Genomic DNA, 15,533 nt, shown 5'->3' with positions numbered 1-15,533 from the left:
TATGTGTCCATTTCTGATTCATAAATGTTTTCTTAAATTATGACTCACATAGTCATTACCTTGGTTGCTGAAATTAATTCTCATATTAACTACTTCAAGATTGAGCCTTGATTTTGAAACTTCGTTTTCTACCTAAATCCTGGTATTAGAATTTCTTTTTGGAGGCTAGTATGAATTTTATTGTAACTTGCTATTGATGCAAACACAAAAGCTTTGATAGCAAGCTTGACACAGATTCTGTAAGGAGCCTGCTGCTCCCTTAATCTTTACAGAACCTAGAGGTGCATTGTCTGCAGTTTACCCAGGAACAGACTATGTAGCTTTTTGAAGATTAGGGCAGTACTCGAGTACTTTGGAATTTTCTTTTTTTTAGATTAACCAAATGGGTAATGGTGTAATAATAAGAATATGGGTTACCAGGGACAGAAGCATGCAGCAGAACTGTGGCAGTGTGTACCTAATTGCATTATATTCCTATAGTGTGTACCTATTGCATCATACAGGGATCCACTGATATAGGTAGGAAAGATTTTATAGGAATTTTGACACATAGATACAGGACACTTGTAGACAAATAACTGTGAGTTTTGTATTTTGGTTATGTGGTTGAGCCATGCTGAAACACAAGCTTCATTTGTAAATGGTTATAAATGTTCAAGCCGCTCAGTATTCCTTAAAAGGCAGGGCAGACTATGGTTACTGTGCATGCAGCGCCTTTCAGCATCACTTTTCTGTTTAGGCTGCCTGTCCCTTTTGGGAATAGTTCTGAACCCTTGTCACGGCTGCAGGCCAATTTCTGAAAAGATGAGAAAGAAGCCAAAAGCAGAGCTGTAGCAGTGGAATGCACAGGTTATTTTTTCAGATATCTGCTAGTTGAGGAGCTGGTGAGCAGGGAGCTGAAGCCTAGAGGCTGCAAGGATCAGCTCTCATTGGTGAGGTAAATAAGCCCAGCAGGCAGCTTTCCTAGAAGAGGCTGTAGCTGGAGGAGGTGGAGGGCTGACCATGAGCTTCCCTAAAGTAGGAGTTTTATCTGGGGAAGAGCTGAGTGAAACGGAAGCCACCTGTGGGAAGAAAACCAAGACTTGAGGGGGTGTATTTATGAGATCAAGAGAGATGGTATGATTATAATTTCCTGAGGGCAGCAGTCTTACATTGAAGATATTTAGAAACCATCAATATGGTTCTGTCACTGAAAACAAGAGCTGGATGTATGTCAAGAAAGGACTATGATTATGATCTAGATTTAAGAGCTCATTCATATGCTCCAGAAACATCTAAACAATGTCTCTGCAAGAGCAAGGCAGTAAGTTTTAGTTACTTCTCAAACTGGTGCTGATCTACTGTATTATATGGTGGGGCTGTTTGTGAGGTCACAGGTAGGGAACACTAGTGAATTAAAGACAGTTTTACCCCTCTGCCCCTTTCCCTCACTGGAAATACTTTTTAGTGCAAGTCTCATATTTCCTGGCTCTTAAATGTTAAGGGAAACTGAAAACATTTGGAAGTTCCATGTCCTGAGAAAATACGCTTTGGGATATTAACTTCAAAGTTAACGTTTGTTGCCAGGAATTTTTATTTTCCTAGATGTTTGATGCTCACAAGTGCTGCAGGAATAGATTCTACCTCAACTGCCATTGTTCCTCATTCCTCTATAACTTCCAGGGAATCTGCAGAGTTGGCCTACAGCTGACTCCTGGTTGAGCATCCTAGTGCCATGCTTGTGAAGACACAGTCACAAAACAGACTTATTACTACATTTCCTGTCTTGGGCTCTGTTCATTACACTTGGAATCCTGATATATTTCAGGCTGGGAGAGAACCCTGAACCTGGTCCAGTTGCCTTCTGAAGTGGTATCAGCTGTGAGATCAGACCAGGACTTTTTATCTAGTCAGGCCTTGAAAATCTCCAAGGATGGACACTGCACAGCCTGTTCTAGTGCTTGACTCTTTCCGTTACTGTGGTGGGCTGGGCTGAAATATGCAGCTCCATCATTGTCACTCTTAGTGGCTTTTTTTCTGATCCTGGAACATGCTCTCAATCCAAATGCTGTCTACTACAAGTGTTCAAGCTACTCCTTGACATAGAAAGCCCCAAATCTTCCCTTCTTTCTCTGTCTTTCCAGAGGAACTAGTATCCATCCATCACATGCAAACCCTCCTACCATAGCTGTTATTCCCACAGCACAAGTAGTAGTAACACCACGAGGAGCTCTAGCTCCTCCTGCTTGTTCCCCAGGCTGCCACACATTTGTATCTGTACATTTTAGGTGGGTACCTGTTCATGATATTTTATTATTCTTCTTCCTGTCTTTTATTATTCTTGTTCCTGTCACCCTGTATCCTTTTCTCAATCCATGTCCACAAGCATGCCATAACTGGGGGTTATGGTTGTCCTCTTCATTATTCTGATTGCTTTGATATGGCCACTGTGCATATCCAGCTTACAGAGTCCTCATGACACTAAATCCTGATGAAAACTTAATTCCTAAAAGGCTCTGCAGGAAAACTAGAGACTGGTGTACTGCACTGGCAGAAAAGCCCCAGAAAATACAGTGCCATGCAGAAATGATGATGCAGGTGCAGAATCACCTTAGGGCACAGTGCTGTGTCTCTGGGAGCTTGTTGCTTCCACAAGTTCAGTAGTGTGGTACAGGACACTGCTGGCCAGCAGAGCTTGTCCATGTGGATCTGAGACATCTGTGGCGCTGTTCACTTCTAAGTCTAGAGCAGTCAGGCTCTCAGGCACAACCTCACTCTGCCCCATGCTTGTGCTGGTCACTGAGGAACTGTGTTCATAGAACAGAAAGTCTTCCCTCATAGAAACAAATCTGCAAGTTCAATTTTTTACACTCTCCAGAGGTACAGGCTATAATTTTGCTTAACAAAATTTTGTACCTTTGGAGAAAGAAAAAGTAGACAAAGAACCTCCATTTAAATAATCTTGCAAACTAGTGACAGGCCCGTGCCACATTCAGCTGAAGAAAGCTTAAGATTTCCAGCTGGGCTGCTTTGGAGATATGATGAATCAACAATGAGGAAGCTTTTCAAAATAAAGTCATGTTGTTCACTGGAAAGTTCTCTTTCAAATGCTTTCCCTTGCAAATCACAAAATTACCACCAAGGTTCTCTTCTATTACTAAATTCTTGTAAACATCATGGGTAACTTGGGGTCAGTTTGTTTAAAACAAGGGTTAGGATTTATTTGAGGCTAACCTGTGCCTGGAGATAAAATCTCCTTCTCCCATAAATCCTCTTAGTTGAAAGTCTTGATCCACTGCTTTTGCAGACCTGTTTCTCATACTTTCTTTAAGCAGAGGATTGGTTTGCTTTCTTTTGCAGGACCTCCCTGCTTCTTTTCACTCTTCCCATTGTCTTTTCATTGTATCTGACCTGTAAAAAATAGTATTCCACTTCCCCTAGTATTTTGTGAAGCAATGGTGAATACAGCTGTATTCAAGAAACAGGTCGTTTTCAGAAGGTGCAATTGCAATCTCACATTGCAATGTAATTTTTTTTACTGCTTCATTTCTTGTGTAGACTGAATCTCCATACTGCATTTCCCATGGCATGGAGAGGGATCAATTATCTGGACTTGATGGGTCTCACCTTTATGGAACATGTATTTTTGGGAAGTCTCCTCAGTAAAGAGACTTGTTTAACACTGTCTGTTATATTAGAAAGCAGAAGATCCCTGCAAATTTTTGCAGGGAGGCGCTCTACCCTTCAGGATTTGTTCTGTTTTCCCTTGTTGTTACAGGGAAAACCATGTTCAATTTGTTTCACAGAATGACTTCAGAGATAGGTTTTTGTTCCCAGGCTGAGCTTTCTTGTGCATACAGATTTGTAGTCAATGTAAACAGTGCAGCCCTGTACAGGAATTTTGTATGGAACAACTCCCAGAATATGTCTTGTAGGTATTATGCTCACAGCCCAACAGGGGAGGTAAAAGCCCCAGAAATTACTAAGGCATAGCCTCTCATTTGTGGTGCTGACTCCATGAGATAGAACAATTTCCATAATTCTGTATTTCCTTTTCTCATATTGGACAGAGGAAAGACATTGCTTTCCTGCAGAGAAAAAGTAAACGTATTAGAAGTTGGATTGTTGGGGTAAAGAGCTGTAGTACTTACATTATTTCTGAATATTTCTATCTGAAGTTTGGTTTTCTAAAGTCCTTCTCTAGGAGTGATTTCTAGAGATTTTGAGGAGGAGAGAACTGGGAGAATATACAGAGGCTTTGTAGTTCAGGCAATCAGATAAATGGTACTTAGATTTGATTCATTATCAAAAGTAATTGCATAGGAGACAATGACACATGTAACAGTCTGACAATAACAAATATCACTGCCTTGTCTCTTGGAACCAGTTTTCCTGCCTTAATTTTCTGTAGTCCAGTGGTGCACTACTTTTACAGAGGATGGGATTTCAGAGAGCATACTGGATGGAAACTATAGTATCCAATACATGTGAGGCTGAGTACTTAGCCATTGCAGTAGATAAAAAGAAGCATTGCCAACTCCAAACTGAAATAAAATGCAGAGATTTTTTTTATTCCAAAATTAAAACATATAGAATTCCTCTGTGAATCTTGGGGATTCATAGTTGTTCCTTTTGAAAATTATCTTTGGGCATCAATCAAAAGAGGGTTTGCTGTAACTTCTTGATGTCTGAGCTTGCAAAGTAAGGTCTCATTTGAAATGACCATGATCTGTTTTGTTGAGACATTAAAGACCTTGGGGATTACAGTTCTGCTCGAAACCCCATGTTTAAGAGGGTTCGCATTGCAGTTGGTTGATGAAACTGGAATATTACCATTTTCAGTTATCCTAAGAATGCAAATGCTTACAGTTAGCAACACACTTTAACACTTCTGCCCATTACAATTATGTTGTTATGATTTTAGTGCTTCTTTTTAATGTAGACAGTATTTTCAATCTTGTGTGTTGCAGCAATCAATTTTATATTTCTTCTATGAGATAAATAATAAAGAAAAACATGTCCTCTGTATTTGTTCAGTAAGTTAGTGAGTGTTCCATTGTGCTGTTGAAATCTTTGATAAGATAAAGAATAACATATCTGGTGCTTCCCTTTCTCAGATGCAGGCAGAGATTACTGAAATGAGGATGCATTTCAAAGAGCAATGGTTTTGAAGGGTTGATGTCTAAATGCCCCAGTCTACAGAGCTCACCAAAGAAGTAAGAAAACAAACCCCTGAAAAAGCCAATCTCAGTGTCAGCCAGCTTCAACTCACCCAACAAACATTTTTAACTTTGGGGATTTTCCAAACAGAACAATTGTCAAACCAAATGCTGTCAAGTCATGGTTGGAGATGGAACACTTCTTGCCTTCTAGAATCACTTTATGATTAATAATTTGTTTAAGTAAATGGTGGTGTGTGAATAGTATGTCTCTATCACTTACAAAACACAGTTTCTAATGAAGAGAGCAGAAATAACACTTTGGATATGTGACAAACTCTGTGAGATATCTCTTAATGGGAAGAGAATTTTTTTTCTAGCTAGATATCCAAAGTTCCTGAACCCTGTCCTGGCAAAAAACTTGCTTTTTATCCTTTTAATTTATAAAGGGGGAATACAGGCATCTCTGTTTGTCTTGATTTAATTTTATCCCACATGTATAGGGTTACAAGTATGTGGCAGTTAGGCATAAGTGATAGAATTTTATGCTCCAAATGCTGGTAAGAGAGAAGCTTCAGATCACATAGATTAATGCAGGCTTGATTCAAAGACACCTAGACCAAATCTCCTGCACTTTTTTAGATCCTACCCACCATTGCAGCAGAGGACCATAAATATTAACAACTGCCAGCTGCTCACTCCTGGTAGGGACAACTTCCCCTGGGGTTAATCTTCCTAAGCCAATAGCAACCTTTAATTGCCAAGCTGACCTAGAGACTGGTGAAGCCTGAGAATGCAAAGAATGGTTTGCCATCTTCATAGCCCATTCCTAGCAAGACTGTTTTCCTCCTGAGTCCAGTAACAGCAGGACATATCCCTGAAATTTTTTCTCAGATGCAGAAATAGTGAACAATGATGCTATAGCATGGCCATTTCTGTTCCTCAGACTTGTGCAATGTATGGGTTTGTGTGTGTTTTTATCTAACATCTTTATTCTGTTTTTCAAAAAAGATTGATGAAATTTTTTTGTTGTTTTTGTTGTCCTTGGAGTTCAATAAGCTAGAGCTTTCAGAGCTGTTCTTCACTTGTTCCCATGTTTTTCCTGGCAAAGAGTAAAATTTAAAGCTGAGCCTTTTTCTGCTGGATGTTTTTCTTTTCTGTGATAAACACAAAGTATGCAGTTGGTGTCATGAGAGCAGTAGGTGCAGGGTTCAGCTGACACTTCCCAGCAGAAAATCTCCATCTTGCCAGGCCTTTGAGGAGACATGACAATGATTCATTTTGGAGATAACACAGTAGGAACACAAGTCCAATTGTTTGCTATGTAGGTCAGAATGGGATATGTTGGCATCTCTGTTTGCAGACTTTACAAAGATGTCTGGGAATGGGAAGCATGACAGCAAAAAACCTATTCTGATATAACTTAAATTGTTCTGCTGATGGAAGTAATCTATGAACAGTTTGCTGTCAAATAGTTGCTGTCTAGCTAGCAGAGCTGGACATTGTCTGTGTATGAGGAGATGTAATTTTTCCCATTAAACAGCTCATTTACTCTTTACCCAAGCTCTGCAATTAAAGTCTGTCTCTGTGCCAAGGAGAAAGCCTTTAGAAATACTCAGTCTTGCTGTTTCAGTATGAGTTCCTTGCAGTAGCTGCTGTACATGTACATGATGTACTTAAAAATCAGAGGAAATTGACAGTTAACTTGGTTAGCTCAGGACTTTTCTTTCAGCCTTGTGCTTTTTAATGTCTGTGCTTCAGAAACGTGTTCAGCAATCAGTTTGGGTTTTGCTTGTTCAGTCAAAACTGGCTTTGGGAACATAATTTTTTGTAGCACATGAAAACATTTTGCTGCACACCCCATTGCACACCATGCAGGACAATTACATGCCTTTTTATGGGAGTCTACCAGCTCTCCCCTGATGCCTGTTCCTTCTAGGAAAGCCTCTGGTTATTGAAGATGAAGAACAAAGCTTCTCCCTCTTTCCCTATGTGAGTGCTGCAATGGAGGGCCCTGGGACTGCTCTTGTTTGGAAGGTTTGGATGGTGTCATGCACTCTCTGGACCAGGTGTGTCCCCTGGCTGGTGCCTCCGCAAACACCTCATGTTCTCACTCCCAGGTTTGTCCCTCTGATCCTCTGTGTTCATCACCTACATAAACAGCAGCATTACTGCTAATTCTGCTCTACAGATAGGAAAAGCTGAGGCACCTTCCTATTTGGGGGAGAACAACTCTTCCCCAAATGATTCATCTCCTTTAAATTAACTGTCAGTTTCTTCTCATACCAGTGGGAGAAATGTGAAATACCTTACAACATTGCTCAAATATATGTTGTGACAAACATTACAGCCAAAACCATACCTTTTTCTTTAGGTTCTTCACCACACACATTCAAGGAAAAATATTCTTTGTCACATGTCTTGAGAGCTGAATAGACATTTTAAGCAGTTGGAGGTAGTGTTCCAAGATCAGAGATCAGACCCTGTACTATTTTTTTCTTTTTGAAAGAAGGAAATAAATCCTAATGGCTGGACATAATGTTGTCTGTGATCATGCTTTGCCTTGGCATGTTTATTAGCACAATGTAGACTTTTATGAAACTGTTCTCCCTCTATCAGTCCTAAGCATTTATAACAATTACTTTCTCTGGGGTTCTGTACTGGTTATCTTATGAAAATCTGTCTCATACAGGAAGGACACCCAGTCAGGTGATAATAAGTTTGAAATAACAATATGAGTAACAATTTGAGCTTGAAATACAGTTCAGAAGGGAAGTGGGTGGTAACTGATATTTTTATTTCAGCCTCATCAAAAGAATTCAATTGAATCTAATTTTTTTATTGCTGGTGAGGCTTATTTCAAAATAAAAAACCAACCCAAAAACCAACCTAACAGGGAAGTTCTGCATACCTACCCAAAGGTGAGATTTCTCTTCTAGGAGGGCTAAAGCCCTAGACAGTGTTTGTGGAAGTATCTGTAGCTTAATGCCTTTCCACAGCAGTCCCTAGCTGAGGATCTTGATTGTTCTTGATCATGAAAAAAGACATAAAGAATAATTATGGGAGGGGATCTTGATTTCTGTTGCTGCACTCTTATGTGAAATGCATGCCAACACAGACCAGAGCACCACATTCTGACACAGAGAAGCATCTGTATGTAAATGAATTTGAGTTTTCAAAAGGCTCCAGTGCTGAGTCCTAAATCTTTTCAGCAACTTTGAAAATGCACTAAAAAAAAATCAATCATAGACTAGTTTATGCAGGGAAGAGGAAAGGGAGCATGTCCTCTGCTGAAGCATCACGCTGTGATGAATGGCCAGCAGGTCTGGTGAGCCAGTTGTCTGTTCCAGTTTGGTCTCTGTTCCTGTAAATGAGCCAGTGTATATCTGGAAGAACAGGAAGTTGTCTGGAAACTTGATCCAACTGATCCAACAAATAGCTCCGTTGTTGCTGTGATAAAAGCCGAGCATGGCTACTTCAAATGTTTAAATAATGGTGATATTTTTAATTAAATAAGTTATTATAGCCTTCTTTAACACTGCCATTACTGTTTGTTGCTGAAATAAGTAAAAAAAAAAGGAGTATAGATCATGTGCTACACTCTAATCTTTCCATATAAACATCTCCAAAACAAGAGTAAGAAGTAGCACAATAGGATGAAAAAACATATTTTGCCAAATCTTTATCACACATATTTTGACTGCCAGGCATAAAGATTGTATTTAGTTTTGAATGGTGTAATAATTGCTGTTATATTAGGCTATTTTTATATGCATTAATTTAATGCACTAATCCAAATAAAGCTGTTTTAAGAAGTGCTAGGTTTGGTGTGATTCCTATAAAAATAAGAGGAATGGAGTCCCCCATGATTTTCTCCTTTGGCAGGAAAGGTGCTGCTGAGAAGATGCTCAAAATCCCAACATTGTTCAAAGCTGGATTTCTCAGTTGCTCATGAAAGTTTTCTTGTTCCTCCCTCATATTTATGAGGCATTTTATACACATCTACATACAAGATTTTTTTTCATAGTTAATCAGTGGAGGTAGAGTAATCCCATAATCAGTAAAAAATAAATCTGCTGTGGTCCAACACCCTGCAATTCTAGCACTATCAGAGTGGGACTGGGGCTATACCACTTCACCCTCGAGTGAAACAGCAAAATGCACATGCTCTCTGGTGGCTCAGGCTAAGACAAAAAAATGCAGGAGACTTTTCCCGGTGCCTCTGGAGAGAAATCTGTGCTGCACCTTCATGAGCCACTTCTGGCTGTGGCTGCCAGAAGGCAGCAGCTTTGCACATCCCTTCAGCTGAGGTTTGCACACTTTTTAGCTGAGTTTCGCACACATTCCAGCTGAGTTTTGCACACCTTGCATCTGAGCTTTGCGTACCCCTTCAGCTGAGATTCGCACACCTTTCAGCTGACTTTCGCCCACCTTTTAGCTGAATTTTGCACACATTTCAGCTGAGTTTCGCACACCTTTTAGTTGAGTTTTGCACACCTTTTAGCTCAGTTTCGCACACCTTCCAGCTGAATTTCACACACATTTTAGCTGAATTTCGCCCACCTTTCAGCTGAGTTTCGCACACCTTCCAGCTGAGCTCGGTACCTTCTCGCTGAGTTTCGCACACTTTTAGCTGAATTTCGACCACCCTCCAGCCGCGGCTGCCGCCGAGGAGCGCCCTCCCGCTGCCCCTCTGTCCCGCTGTCCCTCTGTCCCGCTGTCCCTCTGTCCCGCTGCCCCTCTGTCCCACTGTCCCGCTGTCCCACTGTCCCGCTGTCCCTCTGTCCCGCTGTCCCGCTGTCCCTCTGTCCCGCTGTCCCTCTGTCCCGCTGTCCCTCCCGCACGGCCGGGCTGCGCTGTCCCTGCAAGAGCGGCCCCGAGAGTGTCGGGACACAGCCCGCATCCCCGCTCCTCCGCATCCCTAATGAACACAGCAAGCTACAAACTTGGTTTTCTCCTGCTTTTGTGAGCTCCGGCAGCTTGCCGGCGGTAAACACCGGGCCAGTTTCTAATAACTCATGCTCTCTGTATGTTTGATCAGAAAAGGGCTGGCGTGGGCTGTGTTCCTGCGGCAGCCGGCCGCAGCAGGGCTGTGCCCCATGCCCACACGGGCTCCGTGACGCGCAGAGCGGCTCCAGCGCTGCGAGCCTCGGGAAATCCCCCGGTGTTAGAGAGTCTTTGGGCAACAGCACGGACCGTGCAGCTTCCGCTTCTCCAGCTGTAGGAGAGGGGAGATGGAAAGCTCTATGCTCATCCAACGTGGTTTAGGAGCTGGGAATAATGATCTTCGATGCTTGAAGAAGCTGCAGCTTTAATCAGGGAAGCTTTAAGGTGCATGTGTGGCTCACAGAGACCTTCTCAGCATCCCCCCCACTGCCCCTTCTCGGGGATTCCCTATGAAGCTGCATTCCCCAAATCATCTGGAGTCCCTAGGGATGGGAGTGACAACTCCTCTGCTTGCTGTTGGCAGTGAAAATCACCTCCAACCCTTCACACCTGGGTTTTGCTCCAATCTGAAACCTTGGGCAAAGTGCTCTATTTCTTCCTGGAAATGGAAATTCCAGCTGAGGGAAGTTAATAAATCTGTTAACATGGAAAGGGCCCAATTGCCTCCTTTGCCTATCTCATCTGCAAAGTCCATGGGAGTGTTTGCATGCTGCTCAACCTGTCAGAGACACAATGCACAGCATGTTTTCTCTTGATATAACACTGGAGGGAGAGGATGTTTTCTACATAGCATGAATATTGTGTTAATTATGTTTTCTCCCTTTTAAGGCATTTACACAGCTTGAAGAACTTCCACTTGTATTTTACAAGCAGAGAGCCAAGGCAGGTAGATGGCTGCTGTCAGCACTGAGTGGCTCTGTGCTGCACCAAGCCTGAGAGCAGGCACTGCTGATGGACTTTGGGTGAGACCCAGCCTGCTACAAGCACCTGGATTACAAAACAGGTGCCAGTGAAATAACTTTCTCATCATCCACTTCAATTCAAAGCAGGAGAATTTCTGTCATGGAAAATGGTTGCTTCTGAATGGTAAAGTCCACAAGAGAAACCCCCTCTGCCTTTCAGAGAGATGCTTTTTGATATGTGAATCTTGGGACAGTTTGTGTGTAAATATGGAGCTTAATATTTGTAAGCAATTTGCTTCACGTAGGATAGACACAGCTTTTTGCCCATCACCCATCTGAAACAACAGTGCCTTACAAGCTGGAGCCCCATTTTCCCCTGGGTGGAGATCTCTGGGGTGCTCAGGGGTTTGCTCTCTCCCTGTGCTGCAGCTGCTCTGCCCCATGGGCAGGTGCTGTGCCCTCACAAGCAGCTGCTGCACAGGTACCCTGTGTGATGCTTGCCCACAGCAGCAGTTTGCTGCCCCCATTGCCCTTTGTCACTCAGCCTCAGCTGGCAGTGCCACTGCAAGCCCCCAGCACCCTGCAAACTCGCCTCTCACTTTCTGGGAGCCTGGCAGGGAGGTAGGGACACACCAAAGGGTGAGGTGCATCCATGGCTGCCTCTGCAGCTGGGGACAGAGCATCCCCCTGTGAGCCCTCTGCAGGTCCCCTGGAATTCAGGTGCTGCCTTGTGACCTCTTGTGCTTCTCTGCCTTTTGATTCACACTTTTCATCATGTTAAAATCACACAAGTCAGGGCCTGGGCTGTGTGCCATCCCCTCTCTTCTGGCCTGCTCACACTTATCTCTGAAATTTACTTTCCTCTCTCCCTCGTGCTGGGAAAAGCCCTGGGTAGGCTCTTTATTGAGATAAATAATTCCTGCTCTGTCTATACTTTGTCACCTGCCAGCTTGGTCAGTGCTGGACAGCTGCACCATTTATACATTCTGGTGCTAAGTCCACATTCTGGATAAAAGCTGTCTCTCTTCTGTACATTCAACAACCAGCAGATGGGCAGGTCCTGACAGCCAGAAGGCAGCAAAACACCCTCTCCTGTTTAGATTTTGAGTTTACCCCCAGCATTAATAGAAAAAACTTTTATCTGCACGGAGTTTAAACATAACCAGTCCTGGGTGATGGCAAAGGGTCTGTTGGAAAGCTCTCCATCCCCCAGTGTGCAAGGACAGCATGGACATGGCCTTGCAGGAGCCTGCAAAGCACTGAGAGAGAGAGAGTTTGGGTGGTCTGCTCCCAGGAGCAGCAGCTCAGTGGGTGGGGTGGTGCTGTAGATCATAACTTCGGATGACTTCAGTGCAGCACAGAAGACTAAACTTCACACTGCTGTTCCTTGTCAAAAATCATTTACTGCTCAGCTGAAGCACAGCCAAGCCTCCCCATTGCTGCTCCTGGAGCTCCACGTGGCACCAGAGGGTGCAGCTTGCCCTGCTCCTGGGGCACATGGCCCTGCACCAGCAGAGCTGCAAGGGGCTGACAAGGCTGAGCACTTCTCCCCAGCAGGGATCTGCTCCCAGCCACGCAGTCACTGGGCTGATGGGCTCCACTTGAGCGTGTTTAGAAATGTTCCACCACAAGTGCTTGGGAAACTATGAAAAGCAAAAGAGCTCTGGCTCTGCCAGCAAAAACAACTCTTAAAAGGAGAAGATAAACTACTTTTTCTATGTGGTAGGCTCACTTTCTAGAAAGAAAAATGTCACCAAGAGTGGTGGGAGGGATAAAGGAGGCAGCTTGTATAAGGAGGTGATTTCTTTCAGCATGAAATTATGCATCTGTTCTGCCTGCCACAGACATTGCAGCATCAGCCCTCCCTCCCTTGGCTCAGCTTCTTTCTCTCAGCATGAGGCTGCAAGCTGCTGTGCTAAAAATACATATTTTTAGCATGAAATAGCTGCTTCTGCAGGATCACACCTCAGAGACACCAAAGCACCCCTTGCAAGCTCTGACCCAACCTGCTTGGACTTCTCTCCTGAGGGTGGAGCATGAGGCCATTGACTGGAAAGGGCTTTGCTGACACCCCAGGTGAACTGGGAAATCTTTCCCATCCCTCCATGGATTTCTCCATGTCCTGGGTTTGCCTTAATTGAATCTTTTTGGTAAGGAAACTGAATTTGAAAAAGAATCTCCCCAGAAGGTTTGTTCACAGTCCTGTATGCATGAATCTGTAAGAATGAACATGTAAGAATAACGTTTCTATTTGTTCTGTGACATTTTCCTACAAATTTCTCATTATTCCAGGGTAATTCATTCAAGACTTGTTGTTTACATGTAGTAGCTGCAGTGTTTAATCCCTCTGAAGAGCTGTAGACTTTTCTGTTTGGGCTGAGAGCTGACAAATCTGGTTTATCACATGCTTCTTACCAACAAAAAGCTGCAATTCACTAAAAAAGTCATTCTATCAATACTGACTGAAGAGATAAAAATCATGACAAATTGAAGCCAGGTAACATTGGAATCACAGACTGATAAGGCTGGATAAGACTGGTGGGTTCCTCTGGAGATCACCTTGCCCAACCCCTGCTCGAAGCAGGTCAGCTAGAACAGATTGCCCAGGGTCATGTCCAGTTGATGCTGAATGTCTCCAAGGATGGAGCAGTTTTTTCCATTCACCTCTCTGGGCAGCCTGCTGCAGTGCTTGACCACCCTCACAGTAGAGCATGGTTTCCTTGTGTTTAAATGGAATTTCTTGCTTTTCAGCTACTGCTCATTGCCTCTTGTCCTAGCACTGGGAACCACTGGAAAGAACTTGCCTCCATCTCCTGTAAATCCTTTCTTTAGGTATTTATACATAAGGGTGAGATCCTCCCTGAGCCTTCCCAGCCTGACCAGTCCCAGCTTTCTCAGCTTCCCCCTCTGTAAGAGATGGCTCCAGTCCTGTAATTAACTTCCTGACCCTTCATTGGACTCTCTCCAGTGTGTCCATGTCCCTCTGGTGCTGGTGAACCCTGAACTGGACAAAGCACTCCAGGCAAGAGAGGGGACCTGCTGGCAAAGCTTTGTCTCATGCAGCCCATGGCACCATTAGTGTTCTTTGCCAGTTTCCCAGATCTTATTTTTGGCTCTCCTGGAAGAGGAGGACTATTTTCTTTCTTTCAGTGCTCAGGTATCTCTCCTGACTGCCAAGGTTACAGAGTGACCTTGCAGTGACATTGGCTAGCCCCTCAGCACTCATGGGTACATCCCATGAAGTCTCATGGGCCTGCATATGTCCAGTTTGTTTAAATGCTCCCTAACATGACCACTGAAAGCAAGTCTTTCTTGCTCTGATCTCAGGGTAATTATAGCATTGTACAGCAAAGATGCAATTTTCTCTTAGTTCTCTGCAGTGCTCACAGCATGTTGTGGTTTTTTCCTTGTTGAGTTCTGCAGTATTTTCCAGAAAAAAAATTACTTCAACAGCAGGTTTTCATGTAATTATACCCTCTATATCTACCTTCCTTCTCTCCCTTTTCCTCCCACTCACCTCCAGCACCTTATTTCTAAATCCTCCTCCTCCCTCAGTACCTATGAGAGAACACCAGCAGTGTAGCATGTCCATGGACTCACACTGACTGCTCTGAGGGGCACAAGAGTTGCATGCTCAAGCCCTTGCGGTGTATGCTTGAAAATTTCAGCTTCATTTTGCAGAGGAGGCGAGCTCTGGTGAAGATTTTCCATTTGCCTCATCCTGTCCCCAACGCTACATCATCAAATCCCCAGCAAGCAGTACTGGTGCTGCATCTTCACAGTGTAAAGGTGAAAAGACTCTGTTTAAACATACAAATTTAACTTGCTAGCCAGAGTGTGCTTTAGAATACTGCAGAATTTTCCTGAAAGATTAATGATGTTAAACTGTGCTAATGGCAGGCGAGAGCAGCACTGTACATCCATCCGAGGTGGGCAGGCTGGGGAGCTGCTCCCTGGGGACCCTGTCCCACACATGGGATGGCACAGCATGGCATGGCAGCCCACCTGCCCCACCACTGTGAGCCTGCCCTGAGCTGACTGTGCTCTGACAAGCCTTGGACAGGCTTGGGGAAGAGTTCCTGGTGGTTGCTGCCAGGCGTGCTGGTCCTCACGCTTCCAGAGAGCAGGCGTACTCTGAAATGACAGGTTTTGGTCCAAAGTGCTTGTCTGTCTTTTATGTTTGCCTCCTCAAGCAGAAGAGCTCTCTCTGCATTAATACACCACTGCAGCCTTTTCAGAAATATTGGCCTGGCCTTTGCCTGTCCATCTGCAGAGCCCCTCAGCTGACTTGTGGACAGGATGAGCCCTGCTCCATTTCTTTGAGTATGTGCCCACATCACCCCAGCAACCCGCCTTGGCCCAGCCTGCTCCCCATCTTCCTGTCTGCTCTGGATGCCAAAACCCGCCTCTTGCTCCATGAGGATCCTTTTCTCCTTCTTAGTTCTTTCAGTGAGACAGGATCCTTCTGTGGTTTCCACCACGGTGTGACAGCTGGATTTTGGACGCTGCTATGCTAGCTGAGAAGATCTTCTATCCAAGAAAACAT

Source organism: Camarhynchus parvulus, chromosome 2 (genome assembly GCF_901933205.1).
Source record: "Camarhynchus parvulus chromosome 2, STF_HiC, whole genome shotgun sequence".
NCBI classification, from domain to species: domain Eukaryota; kingdom Metazoa; phylum Chordata; class Aves; order Passeriformes; family Thraupidae; genus Camarhynchus; species Camarhynchus parvulus.
The sequence above is the reverse complement of the archived record's forward strand: the minus strand, read 5'-3'. Positions refer to the sequence as shown.